Source organism: Sorex araneus, chromosome 5 (assembly GCF_027595985.1).
Source record: "Sorex araneus isolate mSorAra2 chromosome 5, mSorAra2.pri, whole genome shotgun sequence".
Taxonomy (NCBI): Eukaryota; Metazoa; Chordata; class Mammalia; order Eulipotyphla; family Soricidae; genus Sorex; species Sorex araneus.
In genome coordinates, this window is record NC_073306.1 from 180,173,351 (window position 1) to 180,194,875 (window position 21,525).

Here is a 21,525-nt window from a genome sequence, read left to right on the forward strand (position 1 = left end):
CTGACACTATGCAAAATCTAAGCTGTCACAGTCAGAAGTGACTGGAAGGAATGTGGCAGGGAACAGGGAGCCTCTTGGGATGACCTGGGTCACCGTCACCCGGAAGTGTTTTATAGACTCTCCAGGATGAGATTCTGGAAGCAAAATACCACTGATCAGCTTCTGGGAGCCTGAGAAAGGGAGGAAGGTGGCAAAGATGGTTTCAAAGAAAGGCATTAAATGGAAGTTAACGGAGTGACCGTTTAGAGACAAACGGTCACTCCCCAGTTCCGTTAAGGTCAGGCCTGTTCTCTGACAGGAACTGTGCTTACTGGTCTGTGGAAACAACACTCGCCTGGCCAAGCTGCTCACTGTCGTCCCTGACTTGCTCTCTTTCCTGTGGGGAGATATTTGGGGGTGGGGGACTAGTGGGGGAGTTTGCTTATAGAACAGGTGGTGGTAATTACTAGGAGGCCAGCAGTTTTCCTGCCTAATCTTTCAAAGTGTCAGAAAGACCAACTTAGGGAATTAAGGGGCTCGGAAACCTCCTGAAGTATTCAGCTCAGGAATGTTTGGGGAACCTGGCCTTTTTGGCTTAGTGTTCCACGAAGATCCCTCAACCCACTTTCCGGGCCATTGTCTGGAGGCTTCCCCACCTGTCCAGCAATTCTCTGACCCCTACAAGGTGTGCATGAATCCAACTTGTTGACACCATCTACCCAAAGAGATCTTTGGGGCCCACAGGTCACAGGCTTAGTCTTAGAGACTATTTGCAAGCTAAGCTCCCACATGAGCTCCCGGCCAAACTGCACAGGATGGAGGACCCTGTGAATGGCCTTCTCAGGGTTTATTCACTTGGTAGAACAAATAAAACTCTTAGAACTCGGAAACTCATTTGGCCACTAGAACACCTATTAATTATCAAGGAGATGGCCTAGAAAGTGTTGATGGAAGAGACAGAGATTGGAGGTCAATGGGGAGGAATTGGACATTCCAATCTTCTAATTCCATTTGGATCTTTGCAAATAGTCCCCAGCATCCTCAGGTGCTTTTCCCGAGACACTTCACTGACACAACAAAAGATACTGATCATTCTCAGTGTTTAGGAAATTCTAAGGTCTTAGAGATCCGTGAGACAGAAACTGCAGGAAGACCAAATATCTATTTTTTAAAAATCCATTTTGGTCACCAAATCTATTTTGGTCACCTAATATATATTCTTTATAAGTCACAATAGCAGGATTCGGAGACAGTATATCTGTTAGTGTTCATGCTAGGATGAGTTGCACCTGGGTTTGACTCCCAGTACCACATGATCCTTTGAACATCACTAGATGTCCAGGTGGTCTGGGAAATCCTTAGCACTGCAGGGTTTGATCAGCACTGCCTCCCAGGACCCTTACACTGAAATACTAATCCTTGACTAAGAATCACTTGTGGGACACTTGGGACTCCTGAGCATCACTTGAGTGGACCATCCTCTGCCCCTCATTGAACAAAACAAGAAAACAAAAAGATGAAAATAAATCACAATCAATTGACAATGTTTGGTGGATAGTGCTTAGAGGACAGTGTTTTCCTGTCCTTTCTTGTGCCACAAAAAACAGTTATAAACTCTACCAACAGCCCTATTCTAAGGATTAGCTGAGGGTGAGTAACATACACATAGGGAACAAGATTTTTCCAACATATTTTTGCACATTCCAAAGACATAAGTGAGACTGTATAAAGATGTGGGCAAATGATGATGATGATGATGATGATGATGATGATGATGATGATGATGATGATGATGATGATAATTTAGACATGGCATCCTGTCAGATTGCTATTCAGGAGTGGCCAGTCCATTGCCATGGCTTTCTTACCCCTCGAATCATCTGTAAGCCACCACATTATTCAGCTGACTGAATCAACTCATGCACTTTTCCTCTGTTTCTGCCCTGAAAGTTCCTACATCGAGATTCCTAAATGTTTCCTCTCTGCTTTTAAAATTTCTAAATGCCTATTCCTAAGACCCTTCTCCAGTTCACCTGCACTCATAAATTTAAACTACTGTATAACTTATCATTGAACACAACAACCCATTCCTTCCCCCTCTGACACCTCAGGACCCTCGCAGGATGAGAGGGTCCTTTGTCCTTTGGCTCTTTATATTGGCTCTCTGATATAAATTCCCTTCTCAGGAGGAAGGTCCGATCTTCTGCACTGACTGCATTGTGTGAAGCCTGCAGTAGCTGTCTTATTTGTCTGAAAGTACCCCCAGTGCACCCACATGACATATACATGGGTCACACAGGGATTTGGTGAGATGACGTCTCATGCACACTTGCATTCAGGAAAGCGCACTTGGACAACATGAGTTCCTTTCCTCTTCAGCCCTTGTTTCTGGTCCTAACTCTATTCTGTCAAACTGTGATGTAAATGTGCCCACTGGCAGCTGTTGGATTCCTTTTTGAGAGGCAGCCACCAGAGAGATCCTGGCTCCCTCCCTTATTTTCAAGTACATACAATTGAATTGGCTTGACTTAGGGTCATTCCAACCTTTGAGCCAATGAACCATGGTTACTGAGACTGACAGAGAAAGTCCATTTCATGCCCACTTCTTCCTTTCTAAAGAAGCACCATGTGGTCTGCCAAATCCTTTCCCAGGAGTCTCAGGGCATTTAATCCTAGGTCCAACTTTCAGGGTAGGTTCTGAGTGGTCTAAGATGCAGGTTAGCTAACTTTTTCTGTAAAGGTTCAAGCAGTCAATATTTTCAGGCTGTGCATCCTGTATTTCTGTTGCAAATGCCTTTGCCATGAAGGTGTGAAAGAGGTCACAGACAAGCCATGAAAAGATGAACACATGATTGTGGACAAGCAAACTTCATCAATAGATGCTGAAGATCGAATCCCTTAGACTTTTCCCATGTCCTGAAATATTCTTACTTTTATTTTCTTTTTTACCTCAACCATTTAAAAGGGAGAAAAAATCCACATTCTGATTCCTGGTCTAATCTTTCTCCTTGATAATGACTGATTTGACCCAGTGCACATGCAATTCATTGTTAATTGACAGCCTAGGAGGTGAGGCCTGGAAAGATTTCCACCCACTGAAAAAAAAATCATGTGGGGCTGGAGAGATTGTACAGCAGGCAGTACACTTGCCTTGCACATGGCTGACAGAGGTGATCTGTCATGGATGACAGATCCCTGCCATCTCGTACGGTTCCTGAATACAGAGCTAGGAGTAACCCCTGAGCATCTCTGTGTGACCCCAAACCCAAACAAACAAAAAACCAAAACAAAACTGAAAAAGAATCATGGAAACCTTCTGCTTCTAGAGGTCTAGCATTTGTTCACCATCGATGTTTACATAAATAGAATGTGGAAAATCGGGGGCCATTTTGTAACCAATTGGGGAGCTGGGCAGAGTGCCCAGCTGAGCTGAAAGATGGAAAGATCTTAGGTGCTAGATGCCTCAGAGTCACTCAAATACCCACCGTGACACAGGCTCACTTCTGCCCTCCTTACCAAACCAGACAGTATACATAGTGCTGTTCCGGGTGTTCGAAATTAGTTTCCTGTTCAATTGTAACTTAAACTCACCTCCTGTGTGAGTACTATGGAAACCATAAATGGGAGCTCCTCTTATACCTCATGCTTGGAGTGGAATGAACAGAATGCCCAGAGAATCATCTAGAAGCCCATTTCATATTTCCTCTAACCTATGACTAGACTATGGCTTCCAGGTACTATTTGGTTGATGACCTTTCTGAAATCCATTCTTTTGGTATTCTCAGCATTTGTCACTGCATTACAGGGAACCCTCCCCTCTCGCCCCCTGATTGCTGCGCGCATGTGCGCACACGCACACACACACACACACACACACACACACACACACACATCTCAAGATCTATCAGGGTGAGGTAGGAAACCTCAGAGCATGACCTCAGGTCTCTCCTTAGCTCACTGTCACTGTCATCTCGTTGTTCATCGATTTGTTCGAGCGGGCACCAGTAACGTCTCTCAATGTGAGACTTATTGCTACTGTTTTTGGCATATCCAATACGCCACGGGTAGCTTGCCAGGCTCTGCCGTGTGGGCAAGATACTCTCGGTAGCTTGCCGGCTCTCCGAGAGGGGCGGAGGAATCGAACCTGGGTTGGCTGCGTGACAGGCGGATGCCCTACTGCTGTGCTATCGCTCCAGCCCTTAGCTCACGCACCATAATAGAGCCCTGTCCGTCCCTTCATTGTGAACTGTGGCTTTGCTCATGTTCCCTTTGTCGTTCCTGATTCTAGACCCAGGCCATGGTTCACTCACCTCTCGTGTTAAACTTCTCTTCCGGCCTTTTAAGCCTTCCTCCAGCCCCACCCTGTGGCTCCTCTCTCTGTGCACTCAGTGCTCCAGCACAAAAACAGGGAGGCTATTCTGCCCAGGATCTGCCTGCCAACAACGGCCCAGGCCACAAGGAAACGTGACTTGACCTCAGATAGATTAGGTGAAGCGTTTTCTTCCATACGCCTTTCAGCTCTTCAGAGGCCTCCCCATGTTTTCCCTCTAGCCGGGGCAAACCCCCCACCCCCATTTCCCTTTCATACTTGCTGTTGGTTTTGACTCTTACTTCTCCGTATTTATTTTCTTTGCCTGCATACCTTGTTTTTCTTTCAGGGAACCCTCAGCCCTGAAACGCAGACCTTCCATCTGCTTCTGCTTTAAACAAAGGGTGGAGTGTATAGAGGCAGCTGGTGGGGTGCCTGGGCCTGTGTGTCCACAGAGGGGCCTCTTGAAACTTGAACTGCCTGGCAGAGAAGGGCTGAGACCCAGCTGTGGAGAAGAGAGGAATCCGGGGGGCGGGGGAGAGGAGAGGCAGGTCACACACCTCATTCGTTCACTTTTATTAGTTTCTTTTACCCGATTGTTAGGAATGTTGAAGAGTGATAGATGAGGCAGTCCTGAGATTTTTATCTCCTGAATTACATACAGTTCGGCAAGATTAGATAAACCACGGAAAGTGCACGCAGAAACTGACATGTCTATAATCAGGCTGGCATGTAAGATTTATATCAAGGTGGCTTGAAATCCTAATTTCTCTTCATTTTTCCTGCACACTCAGGCTTTCATACTTGAAGAGCCTTCTTGGCGTTTTGACTTCTTGTCCATTTGTATCCTATCTTCTCCCATCAGTGAACCAGGATAACTTTTCTCCTGGACAGGAAAGCAGGTCACACCCTTCACTTAGGTGCCCTGTCCATTTGTCCTCCAGGTAGACATCCAACTAGGGGACAGGGCTGTTTCCACTTAGGAATATGCACCTCTGATATTCATTGCAGGTACACATGTCAAAAGAGCACTGGATTCTGAAAGTGCTTCAGGCCACACTGGGTTGGTGGCCTAACAGAACTCCAACTTGAAAGAAAGGACAGAGAGCTATAAAAGGGAGGGGCTTCATTTGGGGATCTAAAGTTGAAAACAAAAATGTGTTCTTGAAACTCAAAGATTGCATGATCTACCACTTGCATATTGGAAGTCGGGCGTGAACAGTCACAGACTCTCTCTCTCTCTCACTGCAGAGAGCGTGCAGTAAAACCAAAAGTACTCGCATGTAGGTTCATAGGCTCCCGATGCCAGTTCTTGGAGCCACGTGAGCTTTGAAGCTGCCCGGGGGAAGCAGGTTTCCAGGGAGACATGTCTTTAGGGGGAGAGTGTTCTCTTTCCTTCACATACCCACTTGCTCATTGTCCAGTCCTGTGTGCTGGCCTGCTGCCGTCTCTCTGTTCCCATTGGACAGGCACAGAAGGTGGCCTCAGAGCTGCTTGGAGATCTTCCATCGGAATCCATTCACACGAAAGCATGAGTGACAAGAGCAGCTCTGCTACAGTGTTGAAGGGGGGAAAGGAGATGTTTTTTCTGGTTCAACAGCAAGCCCTGTGTATGGTCCGAAACCATTGGCAAGCACTGAAACCATTCCTTTCAGAGCTTCGGTTCTCCCAAGTCCTACCACAATATCACTATCCACTCTAGTGTTCTTCCCCCACCTCTGCCCCTGCTTCTCCTCTCTACCTATCTTACCTTTCCTTTCACTCTCCCTCTGAAAAGATTCCTAGGAAATTCAAATCTTCCTATGCTCCAGGTGGGAGATGGGCTTAGCTGCCTCCATTCCCTTCTCTGAATACAGGGACTAGGGACTTCTCCAGTGAATTGATCTTCAACTCAATAGAAAGCAGGTTCTATTAGTTCACTCCACAAATATAAACTGAGTACCTGAGATTGGCTATGGAATTTTCTGGAAGATGAGGTTAAAGCAAGTCAGTGACCCACCTTTTTCTATTTGCATATGTTTTGTGGTGTCTCATTCCTATCTCAATCATGTCATCAGAACCTTTTCTCTGAACACACATCTCATCTTCAGAGGGAGAATTCTGGCAAATAAATCATCTACCTAAACTTACCTGGCCTACTATTTCCTTCTCAGAAAAATAAATTACTCAGGGCTAGTGCAGTAGGTAGTCCAGTAGGTAGGGCGTTTGCCTTGCTTACAGCTGACCCAGGTTCAATCGCCAGCATCCCATATGGTCCCCTGTGTACCACCAAGGAATCATTCTGGTGGTCCAGGAGTACAGGCCAAGAGTAATCCCTAAACATGGCCAGGTGTGGCCCAAAAAGCTAAAAAAGAAAGAAGGAAAAAAGAAAGAAAGAAAGAAAGAAAGAAAGAAAGAAAGAAAGAAAGAAGAAAGAAAGAAAGAAAAAGAAAGAAAGAAAGAAAGAAAGAAAGAAAGAAAGAAAGAAAGAAAGAAAGAAAGAAAGAAGAAGAAAGAAGGAAAGAGGAAGAAAGAAAGAAAGAAAGAAAGAAAGAAAGAAAGAAAGAAAGAAAGAAAGAAAGAAAGAAAGAAAGAAAGAAAGAAAGGAGGGAAGGAGGGAAGAAGAAAGGAGGGAGAAAGAAAGAAAGAAAGAAAGAAAGAAAGAAAGAAAGAAAGAAAGAAAGAAAGAAAGAAAGAAAGAAAGAAAGAAAGAAAGAAAGAAAGAAAGAAAGAGAAGGAGGGAAGAGAAGAAGAAGGAGGGAAGAAAGAAAGGAAGAAGAAAGAAAGAAAGAAAGAAAGAAAGAAAGAAAAAGAAAGAAAGAAAGAGAAAGAAAGAAAGAAAGAAGAGAAAGAGGAAGGAAGGAAGGAAGAAAGAAAGAAGAAAGAAAGAAAGAAAGAAAGAAAGAAAGAAAGAAAGAAAGAAAGAAGAAAAAGAAAAGAAAGAAAGGAGGAAGAAAGAAAGGAGGGAAGAAAGAAAGAAAGAAAGAAAGAAAGGAAAGAAAGAAAGATAAAGAAAGAAAGATAAGAAAAGAAAGAAAGAAAAAGAAGAAAGAAAGAAAGAAGAGGGAAAGAAAGAAAGAAAGAAAGAAAGAAAGAAAGAAAGAAAGAAAGAAAGAAAGAAAGAAAGAAAGAAAGAAAGAAAGAAAGAAAGAAAGAAAGAAAGAAAGAAAGAAAGAAAGAAAGAAAGAAAGAAGAGAAAAAATGACTCAGAACCCCCCTGGAAACCTACTTCCTTTAATGGAATAGAAAATGTCCCCCAGTTCCACCCAAGGTTTCTATTATCCCCTGAAATCCTTCCAACAACCCCCAAAGAAGGGAGTAGTATTGCCCACTTTGGTAAACTCTAGTCTATACCTTCTTAGATTATTCCTACTTATATTCTTTTATATTTTAATATGCTTTCAATTAAAAATCAGCAGAACCAGATTATAATGTTCCTTATCTAACATAACAGAGAGCATTTTTAAAGCAATACAAGCTGGGCTTGACACCTGAAGTGACTACAGTGAATTTAAGCACCAAATTTAAATGCTCAGGCCCTTTGGCAAGAAAAAAGAATTCTTATTCATTCTTTTGGAAAATTCCCCATAAAAAGGAATTAAGGTTCTTAAAACTCTTTCCATATTATTTGACTCAGTAGTCCTACTTTGGAGAAACTTTCCCCCAAGAAAATGCAAGAAATATTTATGCATCAATTTATGAATTTTAGAAATGAAAATAATCTGAATGTTCAGTAGTCAAAAATGCATACTTATGATCTAGAGCATTCTATCAAAGGAATGTCATGGAATTATTGTACAAAGGTATTCTGGGTTTCTATAACAAGGAGCCCTGAGCCAAGAAGTCTCAACCACAGAAACCAACACTCTCATAATTCTGAAGGCCCAGATCCAGCAGATTTGCTTGATTTTTACAGGGGCCACACCCAGAGATGCTTGGGGTCCATGCAGTGCCACGGATGGAACCCAGGGTCTCACATATACTCCTGGTTCTGAGTTCAGGGATCATTCCTGGCAGTACTTGGAGTAACTATATGGGATGTCAGGAATCAGACTCTTGTTGGCTGCATGCAAAGCAAATGCCCTATCCACTGTACTATCACTATGGTCTATCTCAGGGTCTCATTTAATCTTAATTACTTCCTCGCTCCTCATATACCACAACATATAAATGTGGGGATAGAAGACACATTTATAGGGTTGGTTAATATAAGAGAAAAGAAGAGAGCTATGACCTTGGGACCTATGACTCTTATCAGAAGATTTATGTTTAAATCATAGAATTTTAAATTTTATTAGCTTTTGTTTTTTTTAAGTCTTAGTATTCCATTTCATTATTTTTTAAAAAAACTTTTTTCTTTTGGAGTATTACTCCTAGAGATTCTTGGAAAACCATGTGGTGCCAGGAATTGAACCCAGGCCTCTAGAATGCAAAACATATTTCATCCCATTGAGCTATCACCCCAGTCAGTCCATAATTTACCACCCTTTTTTAGGGTGATACCTGGTGGTACTCAGGTACTGCCCGGGGGACTGTGTGGTACAAAGGATCAAACCCTGGTCTCCAGGATGCAAAGAATAGGGTCCAACTCTTTGAATCACCTCCTCAGCCCAAATCTCCCAATTTGTAACATGTTTATTCACTCATTCAGTAAGTTAAAGAGTACCCATAACATACTATCATTTATAAAGTAGGGAAGGAACTGCACAATGTGTGAAGAAACAGCAATGTAAAAGACAATTACTGAGTGGTTTCATCATACGTGGAATATGAACAAACTGGCAAAATCTCATAAAACAGACTCCTAGAATCAGTGAAAACTGATTCTAGCTGTGCTAGCTATCAGAGGGAAAGGAAGGGAAGTGAGAGGAATGAGGGCATCTTTTTGGTGGTGGAACAGCACCGAAATTTTGGTAGCAGGAGTGGTGACAAATACACACACATCACAAATGTTTGAGGCTTATTCCCTGAAATTTTACAATATTGTAAGTCAATGAAAAAATACATCAATAAATAAGATACACAAAGGCTTAAGTGAGGGACTTCCAGTCTCAGTGGGAATGGTCTGCAATAACGGATCATGAAGTAGTTACCAGTATTTGGTATTATTCCATTCTTCTTCAATAGAGTGTGAAACTGATAAGATGTCTTCAGTGCAAAGAGTTGTTCATGAGACATAGTTGGAATTTATAAGATGGTAAGCACGTGATAATAAGTAGAACAATTCACTGATGAACAAAGAAAATGATGCAAGGCAAGAGAAAGTTACTATTCATGTAGCAACAAATATTCACAGAACACGAAATATCCACAGGCATGGGAAGATTTTAATATTCATAGTTTTAATTTGGATACCTGTTGGTGATGGCCATTCTGCTCTCTCTTCACTTTCTTTGGAACACGTGTACCATTGATAGGTGTTCATCAGACTGATTGGCAAGTAACAACTATCACCAAAGAGGGTGGTTCCAAGTATCTATCTCAAAAATCAGATGTGTTCTCAAGTTGAAAAGTTCCAAAGATAGAGACAGAATATTGAAAGCAGCAAAATCAATAAAGTAACATATCTACAAAGAGGACCCCACAATACTCACAGTAGATCTATCAAATGAGACTCTATAAGCCGGAATGGAATGGAGAATACAGTACAAAACACTCAATGAAATGAATATTTCACATACAAGGATACAGTACAAGGTCTATCCATCTAGGTCATCATTCAGAGTTGAAGGAACAATACAAAGCTTTAGGCACAGTCAACAGCTTAAGGAATTCATTGACTTGAAACCAATTTTACAAGCAGCTTTAAAGGAACGTCTTTAAAGGAAGGACAAGCTTCTCAGCACATGTCATTGCATTTGGCATTCACTCATGATGCTTAGGGTTGTCCTCTATTAGATTAAGTAAAGTATATTTAGTCCTAGCTTGCTAAGGGAATTTATGCATTTTCTTTTTATTTTTTTTTTTACATTTCTTTTCTTTCTTTTTTTTTCTTTTTTTCTTTCTTTTTTTTTTCCTTTTTGGGTCACACCCGGCGATGCACAGTGGTCACCCCTGGCTCTGCACTCAGGAATTACCCCTGGCGGTGCTCAGGGGACCATATGGGATGCTGCAAATCGAACCCGGGTCGGCCGCGTGCAAGGCAAACACCCTACCCGCTGTGCTATCTATCACTCCAGCCCCTGCATTTTCAATAATGAATTAACATCTCATTTATATTGAATGTGCTATGTATTATTAATCTTTTCCATTGTCTCTTTCTTAGGTGTGTAAACACACAAAAAAGAAGGGGGAGGGGGGCACACCACACCAGGCACAGAGCAGCGGTACTCTATCTCTCCTGCTGCCCCAGTTCGGTAGTCTCCAGCCGCTTCCCCCACCCCGAGGAGGTTGATGGCAATGATGAGGCAGGCGAAGGAAGGAACGGAGCCAGGCTGGTTGGTCTCAGTTGCAGTTTATTCCATTCCCATCTCCATTCTCCTCTGATTTTCCTCCTGCTTCTTCCTCTCCCATGCTACTTTATTCTTCTTCTCTGGATCTGGATCTGGATCTAGCTTCTCCAGATCTGGCACTGGGACTGGCCGGGGCCCCAGCCCACTCTTACAGCCTAGTTAAATCCCCAAGCACAAGGGTTTGGGGCTTACACATAGGTGTAGTCACAATCAATAGGGGTAAAGTTCTTTCCCTCAGGGGATGCTGCTTCTAGGACAGATTCTCTTTCAGCAGGACACCCACCTAAGAGCGGAATCCCATGGGTGTGTTTCTCCTCTCCTTGTCCAACTAACATATGAGTATTCATAATATTAATCATTTTGTATGGACATAGCAAGAGATGCATTAAGCTTATAGAATTGCTCTCCTGGGGTCATCTCGATCTCAGACTACAGTGCTCAGGCCTGATTAGTCTTTCCTATCCCTAGCAGGGTCCTAGTCTCGTCGTTGCTTTTGGATCATGACATGACATGTCTATGACCAAGCTCTTAACATATAGTTAAGCATTAAGCACTTTGGCCAGGCCCATCTCGATGCCAGGGTAGCACACAAATCACCACCTGCCCTGGGTCCATCCCGTCCCTCGTCGGGACCCTGCTTTTGGGGGTGCTAGGAAGTAAGGGCAGCTGAGGCTTAAGTCGAGAAAGCAGATGCCCGGGAGTGAATAATATTCGAAGCCAATTAAATCCCATGTTTCCAAAGCATATTAACAACTGTCTTTCTTTGTCCATACAAAAAGGACATTGTTTTAAAGTAAACTATTCAAAAGACACGAGGAGAGGAGCAAGGCAATATTAACTTACAATACAAGTTCAGTGTCCTAGAAAGGTCTTAACAGAGTCTGATTAGGGGAAAAGCTGATTAACTGGTTGGGGAAGAGAGCAAAGAAGTGGTTACGGATGGACAAAGGAATGGGAGTGACTCGGGAGCACCTTGACGGCCGTGACTGATATACCTAAGCTCCTAGTGGCAAGGGGAACAGGACATACCAATGTTGTCTAGAATTGTTTAGAGATTATTACCAGATAAAGCTAAAGTCTTTATAGCAAGGGAGAAAGGACAAACCAAAGTCAGGCCTAAAATATTTAGAGCTATATTCCAACACTTAGGTTAAGACATTTTGCGCTTTATAGGCCTAGTCATATTTTCCTCTTAACTTTTCTTAATTCTTCTCAATTCTTACTACATTTTACAGTTGTTGGCTTTGCCTAGCTTACATAAACTCTAAAATATATTAGAGAAGAATCTCTAAAAATTATTGACAGAAAATTGAATTATTACCAACCATAATGAGACAAAAATACAAAATAAAAGTTAATGCAATATATTTTAGATACCAGAGTTAAAAATGTATCTACATAAGTGAGAATATTCATTATACTATATTAAATAATTTTAATTTCTTTATTTATATAGGTTAAAATCATATAGCAGCAAATCATCACAATTTGACTTTTGTTGAGTTATTTTATAATTGCATTTACTCTAAGTTTTCTTGAAGCAAACAATATGTGATAAATGTGTTATGTGCCTGCTAAGGGGACAGAATGTGAGGGGGAGGGAATATAGGGGCGTTGGTGGACAGATGGTCACATTGGTGGTAGGATTGGTGTTCGAACATTTTATGCGTGAAACAACTGCAGTATGAGTAACTTTGTAAATCATGGTGTTTTCACTGTCATGCTGTTGCTCATCGATTTGTTCGAGCGGGCACCAGTAACATCTCTCATTGAGAGACTTATTGTTACTGTTTTTGGCATATCCAATATGCCACGGGTAGCTTGCCAGGCTCTGTCTCGCGGGCTCGATACTCTCGGTAGCTTGCTGGGCTCTCCAAGAGGGGCGGAGGAATCGAACACAGGTTGGCCGCGTGAAAGGCAAACGCCCAACCACTGTGTTATCACTTTTAAAAAATACTTTTAAAAAATCAAGTGTGTGTTTTGGGTTCTAGTATCTCCACCACTGGGGCTCCCTTCTTCAATTCTCGACTCTGTCTGGTCTTTGCAGTTAGAGCAACAGTGAGAAAAGCAGACGATGTAACAGAGAGAGACATCGTGCACTCACTGCCTGACCAGGTGTCCTGCAGAGTTGTCCTTCATCCTTACACCCCATCCTATGTGTATATGTTTTTAGGCTTATGAAAGCAAGCCCCTGAATTTTGTCTATGGCACCTTTAGTTCAGCGACCTTTGGTACAGTAGGTCTTAGAACCTATAACGAGATTCTCTTGCCAAAACAGTAATTCAGACCTAACCTTAATGATCACATAAACAAATTACAAATACTGTGTCTTTTTACATTTTACTTTATGTTTACCTTAGCGGTCTCCTTTACCACAGCTTAACCACGAAGCCAGTCTTTGGAGCAAGTAGCACTATAACACTGTAGCACTGTCATCACATTGTTCATCGATTTGCTTGAGCAGGCACCAGTAACGTCTCCATTGTGAGACTTGTTGCTACTGTTTTGGGCATATCGAATACGCCACGGGTAACTTGCCAGGCTCTGCTGTGCAGATGGGATACCCTTGGTAGCTTGCTGCGCTCTCCAAGAGGGACGGAGGAATCGAACCCGGATCGGCCGTGTGCAAGGCAAATGCCTTACCCGCTGTACTATCGCTTCAGTCCTTTGGAACAAGTAATGGCATAAAATAGATCTAAATAAAACCCCTCTGGCAAGCTTGAGGCAAACCTCAGAGTGAGTGTGGAGAGTGGCCGGGTGGATCTGGGGAGAACATGTTCCCACACAGGTAGTTGTATTATTCCCCTTCCGCTTCCTACATGATATTACCACCTTTTCTTTCTATTCTTTTAAAGGACTTTCCTTTCACACCAGTGCTAAATTAGTTGGCTATGTTATATCTCTGAATGAGCTTTGTCCTGCCTTTATTTTAGGTTATTTTCCAAGAACCCAGAGCTTCTTCACTTGCAGAGGGAATGTTCCTCGCTTTACTTGGCCATAATGTACGTCCAGCTCACACAACAAAGACTAAGCCTGGAGTTTATTCAGTAGCACAGTCAGTTTGTCTCCTATTCTCAACTACTATCACTGCATGACCACGAGTGTATTTTCTTCTATATAATCAATGCTGTATAATTCCCCACCTCATCCTGCCCCCAAAGATAAGCTCCCTTCTCCTTCACTGGCACCCCTGTCCTCTTGAAAAGGTCCTGTAGCATGATGATAAACTGGACCTAGCAAGCCACTATCTGTTTTAGGACAAGCTGGAACCCATTTAACCAGGCTTTGTTTCAGTTTTTTTTTTTAAATACAGCCTTCAGGGATCACTTCGTGCTCCCCCTCTTCCACCCCCATACTTCTTGAGCTCAAAAACTGAGCTGGAGAATGCAGCTGAAAGTGATTTTTACCATGGAGCCGACCTTGGCAAGCCTCAAAACAACTCCATCTGCCCCACAGCTCTGGTCTGCGGCTCATTCTTCCCACTTGGTTTGCATTGTATGTTACCCCAGCATGTGTGTTTGAAAGGCAATTGTGTAACAAAGATGTCTTGCTCTGAGTTCCCCCTGGCCACCAGGAACATTTATAAGCCTGGTTTTCTGAGATGCAACGCAAGGTTTATTCTACCTGTGTGTGCTTTGTCCACAGGTGCTGCAAGACCCGTCCTGAGTGAAGCTTTTCCAGAACCACGGAGGGTTCAAGGAGGTAAATGGAGAGGATGCCCTGGAGGGGTCATGGAAAACATGTCTGCCTTTCCCTGCAAAGCTGCGTGCACTGTAGATATTTCCAACACTGTGTCCACCCCCCATTTTCCACTCCTCCCTCCCTACTCCCTGAAATGTACAGATGCTCCTGCCAGTTCCCAGTTCAAAGTCCCTTACACACAAAGAGACAGCTCTGTCGTTTCCTTAGCCCCACAGACATAACTGGTCTCTTCCTGGTGAAGGGTGTCAGGAAGGCGCTGGGCTCACTCAGGCTCAAGTCTGACCTGAAGTGAGAGGCTGACCCTGTGAATTTTCATAGAGAGAAACTCCATGGCTTCCTCTCAGCCCGGGATGGAGCAATAGAGAAATCTAAGTTCTTTACTACTCAGGCAGAAGCGGAAGTTTCAAGCTATCCAACACAAATACAATACAAGTCACAAATACTTGCTGAAGTCAGACAAAAGTCATTTATGTCTTTTGTTCTAGAAGTCACATTTTTTATTTTTTTTAATTTTTTAAAACTTTTTTTATTATTTTTATTTTTTTTATTTTTAATTAGTGAATCACCGTGAGGGTACAGTTACAGATTTATACATTTTTGTGCTCATGTTTCCCCCATACAAAGTTCGAGAACCCATCCCTTTACCAGTGCCCATTCTCTACCACCAGTAAACCCAGCATCCCTCCCACCCTCCCCAGTCCCGTCTCCCCCCACCCCACACTGCCACTATGGCAGGGTATTCCCTTTTGTTCTCTCTCTCTGATTAGGTGTTGTGGTTTGCAATAAAGGTGTTGAGTGGCCATTGTGTTCAGTCTCTAGTCTACATTCGGCACGCGTCACCCTTCCCCCGCATGACCTCCTACCACATTTTACTTGGTGTTCCCTTCTCTGAGTTGCCCAGAGTGAGAGACCAGCCTCCAAGCCATGGAGTCAACCTCCTGGTACTTATTACTACTATTCTTGGATGTTAGACTCCTAGTCTATTATTCTATATAGAAGTCACATTTTTTAAAAAGATAAAGACAAATTGTATTATTTCACTGAACGTGTCACCAGTACTATTGTTTCAATACGTAATTATTCTAAACAGTTATGAATGAAAAGGTTTACCTCTTATACTAGGGCTTCAAAACCCTGCTATGGGGGCTGGAGTAATAGTACAGGAGGGTGTTTGCCTTGCACGCGATAGACCCAGGTTCAATCCCTGGCATCCCATAAGGTCCCCCAAGCTCCGCCAGGAGTAAGTCCTGATTGCAGAACCAGGAGTAACCTCTGAGCATCACTGGGAGTGACCCAAAATGTCAAAAAAATCATGAAAAGCTTGCTATATTTTGGCTATGAAGGCACCTATGGCATGCCCCCCTTGGCTTTCCAGGGTTGATTCGGTTTGTCCAGCTAAGAAAGCGACTGTCCCCTTCCTCCCTCACTTCTTCATGCATGTTGTCCCTGACACTGTGTACCAAAAAGAACAAAGGATCTTCCCCAGTAGAGATGGACTGTTTTCGGGTGGAGGGATTACGAGTAGCTGTGTTCCTTCTACTAGAAACTCCATACAAGCTCTCAAAAATCTGAGTGTGTTTTTTTTTTCCACACTTATCACCCATTTAGTTTGGACTGACTGCCTAGAGGCAGAGAGATGGGAGGGGAAATGGTGACATTGGTGGTGGGAAATATTCATTGGTGAAGGGATGAGTGTTGGAACATTATATGACTGAAACCCAATCATGAACAACTTTGTAACTGTGTAACTCACTGTGATTCAGTAAGAAAGAAAGATTCAATAAGAAGAAAGAAAGAAAGAAAGAAAGAAAGAAAGAAAGAAAGAAAGAAAGAAAGAAAGAAAGAAAGAAAGAAAGAAAGAAAGAAAGAAAGAAAGAAAGAGAGAGAGAGAGAGAGAGAAAGGAGGGAGGGAGGGAGGAAGGAAGGAAGGAAGGAAGGAAGGAAGGAAGGAAGGAAGGAAGGAAGGAAGGAAGGAAGGAAGGAAGGAAGGAAGGAAGGAAGGAAGGAAGGAAGATAGAAAGTGTTTCTTAAATCCCAAAGTCCATGGTTGAGTCTGAGTGGTACCCACTACAGGGAAGCTTCTTCTTTCCTCCAGAGCAGTGCTCGGATCAACCCAGTATACACAGATTCCCAGATTCTTCCTTAAACATGCTGACTCAGACCCAACAGATCAAACATGGCCCTCCCTCATCTTGCACTTCTAACAAGCTTCATGGAGACATTTCTGCTCCTTGGACTCCACTTATTAAACAGTGAGTACCTAGACATAGATGCTCTCCCTTGAGTTGTGTATGAGTGAGTGCATGTACACATAAAAATTTGCCAAACATAAAATTAAATTTAGGGGCCAGGGAGACAGTTCAAAGACTAGAATGCACGCCTTGCGTGTGGGAGCTCTAGGTTTCATCACTGGCACTGTGAGGTCTCTGAGCCCTGCTGGATATGGCCAACAAACAAAAGAACCCAAAAATCAGGTTCACCAGGTCCCATTTGTACCCATAAATCTATGTATTTGCCAGAATTGTGCTATCCAGAAAATTTTTATTTTTTTTTCTCATTGTATGTTCTTGGTATATACCGAGTGCCTGGCCTAGTGTCGCAAACTGTGTGTGGATGAACATGCACCATTGACAGTAACACCAGTCACAAGTCTACGGAGAGATTCCCTTGTCTAGGATCATCTTATCTCAAGGGGAGCTAGTTTTTGTGGCCTAATCCTTACACAATCTGGGGGGCCAAATTTAAAGGAAAAATATACAGAATTAGATGGGAACATATTTGTCCTAAAAATGAGAAAAATCATCACAAATTCAAGTGCTGACAAGCTGACAACATTGCACTTTTATAAGAGTCAACTAATACTTTCATTAATTTTAGGATATATATACATTACTTTCTCTGACTTATTTTGTTGCATACTCATCAGTTCTTTGTAAAGCTCATGTTGTATTACTTACAATTTTAAATAGAGAAATTGCAATATGACTTAATTTTTTGTCATAGAACATTATTTTTGCTAGAGAACACTGGAGAGGCATAAAACTTGAGGTTTTTCCTATACTGCAACAATTAGCAGTAACTTTGCAATATCTTAAAATTACAATATATATTCCGTTAAGCCCAAACTAAATAAATTCCTACCTTGAATTCCCCTTTGTTGGGTTCTGAAAATGCCTGTGTTCTCTCCATTATCACCCGAGTGTAGGGGAAATGTGACCGTGGAAGAAGCAGTGGCTGTAATCAGTGGCTCTTGAAGACTCTCACTTGCAATGGCATGAAACATATGACCATAAGAGCACATTGCCAGAGCTCAGTGCAGGGTTTTAGAAGGGGCCTGTAAAGTGAGGGTCCTAAGATCTAAGTTAAAAGAGCCTTACCCAGAATCGACACTCACTCAATTGATCCTCACAATTACTTTACTCAGGTTGTCTGGTAACAAGCCAGAGAAACAATTCTGGGGCAGAAGGAAGGCATTTATTGGAAGTGTATTGGGTCCTCCCAGAACTGAAGGGAAAGCTGAACCATGATTTCTTTGGAAAGTATCTCTAGGATTCAGAAAATAGAAACAGAGAGATGGTCTTTTTACATCTTCCCTATGCAGATCCATCATGAGATGCTCATGGTTTTAGTTTTTGCTTTATCAACCTCAAGATATAATTTCAGGGGCTGGAGCAATAGCACAGCGGGTAGGGTGTTTGCCTTGCACGCAGCCGACCCAGGTTCGAATCCCAGCATCCCATATGGTCCCCTGAGCACCACCAGGAGTAATTCCTGAATGTAGAACCAGGAGTAACCCCTGTGCATCGCAGGGTGTGACCCAAAAAGAAAAAAAAAGATATAATTTCAGGAGCTGGAGAGATTGAACAAGGTTTAGGCACATGCCTTCCATGCAAGGGTTGAGCTCCCCCTCCCCCACCTGCTTCAATCCTCAGCACCACACAGTCCTCTGAGTACCACTGGGTGCAGCCCTGCAGGCACCCAACAGCATCAAGACAACCTGGGTGATCTGTAGCACCACAAGGTCCAAACACTCTCAGGAAGACAGTCAGGGCCATGGAAGCAGACGTAGTCAGCCCGTTTTCTCAGAGGTAAACCCATCCTCTCATGGGCTGAGAAGCTCGTCATCCAGAACCCTAATGAGAACCGAATGTGTGCCATCTGGTGACAGTGGTCCCCACAGGGGGTATTCTGCCCGCCTCCTGCAAAAGGAGGTCTATGTCAGAAGGGCCCTGGCTTTCTGCAATAAGTGGTTGCCTGAGCACCTTGAAGCATAGCGGAGCCAGTAGGGCTGAAAACAGGGCCAGGAGACCCCACCTCACAGCAGGGCTCTGGCGAATGCTTTTCCCAAGTGCACGTGGAGAATGTGACTTGTGACTGGTGCGTGCCCAGAGTTTCCTCCTACTGCAGCCTGGCTCTGAGTCCCTGGGGAGGCCTTGGGAAGACACGGATCCCCGGGGCCCACTGATTCTGCCTGCCGGGAGCAGGGTCTGAGCTTTCCTAAAAAAAAGCTCCCTGGGGGATGCTGGCCCAGTCGGCCAGGGACCACACATTGACTACTACAGGTTTAGACACTTCAAGGGCTTTTTATTGGTTTCTCTACTCCATGTGATTACGGCAAGAGATTTCACACCTTCCACCCGGCTCCTCTCAGCGCTGTTCTCTGGCATTAGGCACAGAGTAGACACTAGTATAGCTTGCTCAGTCTTAGCACTATGCATGCTTAAGGGTGGAGATTTCTCTGTTAGAGACATCTTCATTGGGAGTGGCTGTCCTCGGTATTGCCAGAGGTTTAGAAACCCCTGGAATCACTCTAGTTGACTCACAATGGCCATAAGTGTTGTAAAGCTGTCTCCATCCATACAGTGCCAAATGCCACATGGGTGACAAAATCCCCCCACTGAGAACCATAAATTCTACAATATGCTTTTAGTACTGTGCTGGGCACTGGGGCCTGAGATTTCTCTGGATGTGCCCCAGACAGTCTCTCTAGCACAGTATGTATACAGGAATCACACTTGCCTCTGCTTCTGGAACACACATGGTGAGGGCTTGTTACCGTTCATTGATCCATGTGGTTGATATCAACATTGTCTCCACTTTGAAGACAAGAATACGGAGTCTTGGAGAGGTTGGGATTTGCCCAAGTTAACAGAAAGGATAGATCTTGACAGAGAAACAGGATGCACACTGTGATTTCTAGACCATGGAATTGTTCGTCATCCCCAAATACAACCTTCATTCTGTGGCCAAAATTCTATCCACAGGATCAGGTCATGGCAATTACATCATTTTCAGTGATTAAGAGATTAGGGGTAAATGGGGGAAAGTTCATTTATGTAGCTGGTGAATCTTTGAAAAATCTGGGGCTATCAAAATCTGCGTTTTTATAGGTTGGGACTAGATTCACTCCTGAAGCTGCAGGAAAGCTGCCGAGGCTTGTTGGGATGGGGACCGGATTACCCTAAAGTTCCTCCAAGGGAACTCACTCCAGGGAACACACAGGTGAGGTTTGTCTGATGTGGGGTCTGGTCCTGTACCTTCGAGCAGTGAAAGAATACACTGGTATGGATTTCTCTGAATGATTCCTACCCTTTTCAGTCCATCAAATTCTCTTTTCAGAAAATACGATCAACATCTGGTAGTATCCACAAAATACATTGTTTCTCTCTCTCTCTCTTTCTTTTCTCTCTCTCTTTCTCTTTCAAGTAAATTTTAGAGAAAGTTTTGATGTCAAAACCCCTATTCAAACACTGCTGTTGACGGGCTAGAGAAATAGTATAGGGAATAAGGCATGCAGCCACCCCAGTTTCATTGCTGCCACTGCATGATCCTCTGAGCACCACTAGGGCTCATCCCCCTGAGCACAGGGCCAGGAATGACCGCTGAGCATTGCTGGGTGTGATTCCAACCCCCCCCCAAAATATTTCTCCCAAGTCCAGCAAGTATTAGAAATTAAAGACCCAAGTGTCTGCATGTGTGTAGACAGTATTCAGCCTCATGCATGCATTTTGCTGCATTGAGCATTTAGGCAAATACCAAGCATAAGTGTATCTACTGGAAACACTGTCACCATCACCCCAATTTAGCCATCCTGGCTCTCTAACTTCCTTGTCTACTATTCCAAAGAAAGCCATATCTTTCTAAGCTGGAGCACCTGATACACAACAACATTTTAAATAGGAACAAACCCAGAAAATGAAGATGTTCAGTCACCTAGTCAAATCCAAGCAAGCTTGGGGCCGGAGTGATAGTACAATGGGTAGGGCCTTGTATTGTGGCTAACCCAAGTTCGATCCTCAGCATCCCATGTGGTCCGCCGAGCACCTCCAGGAGAAATTGCTTAGTGCAGAGCCAGAAGTAACACCTGAGCATCACCGGTGTGACCCAAAAAGCTAAATAAAGAAATAAATAATTAAAAAAACTCAACCATAGTTTTTTATATCAATTCGATAGTATCACTATTAAAGGAATGCAGTGTGTGTGTGTGTGTGTGTGCGCGCGCGCGCGCACGCACATGCACGCGCGTGCTCCTATGTGTATTTTGAAGAGGTTTTGATGGGAGAGGGTTGAGACTGGTGAAAAGACTGATGAATGGGCCACAATTTGTCCACAGCTTTCAAAGCCCTTTGCTATTTACGTCTCTTGCCTCTCTGACTGAAGAAATGCTTTCAAGATGGAGCTGAAATGTTTGAAGGTTGCTGAGTGAGCCAGCAGGGCCGTCCTAGAGAGAGTAATGGACTTTGCCCCTGGTGAGATCAAAACAGAACTCTCAGCTGGGAGGGACCCCTAGAAGGCCTGAAGTAACCCAACAATGAAAGAACTTAGCTTCGTCCCCATGAGGTGAGATGGTCTCAGTGTTCCAGGCTGTCGGAGGCCCTGGAGATCTCAGACAGATGGAGTTACAAAAATAATCACCAGGCTGAACACCCGCTACCATGTGGCAGTGAATTCAAGTCAGAACTGCACTTGCCAGAGAGATTTTACTGCCCAAGTGAGATGAAGTGACTCTCACGGCTCTCACTCCGTATGGCCGCTCCATGTTCATATTCTGTACGCTGGGTTTTTCTTTGGTCATATTTCTTTCTGTGAAATCTATTAAGAGGC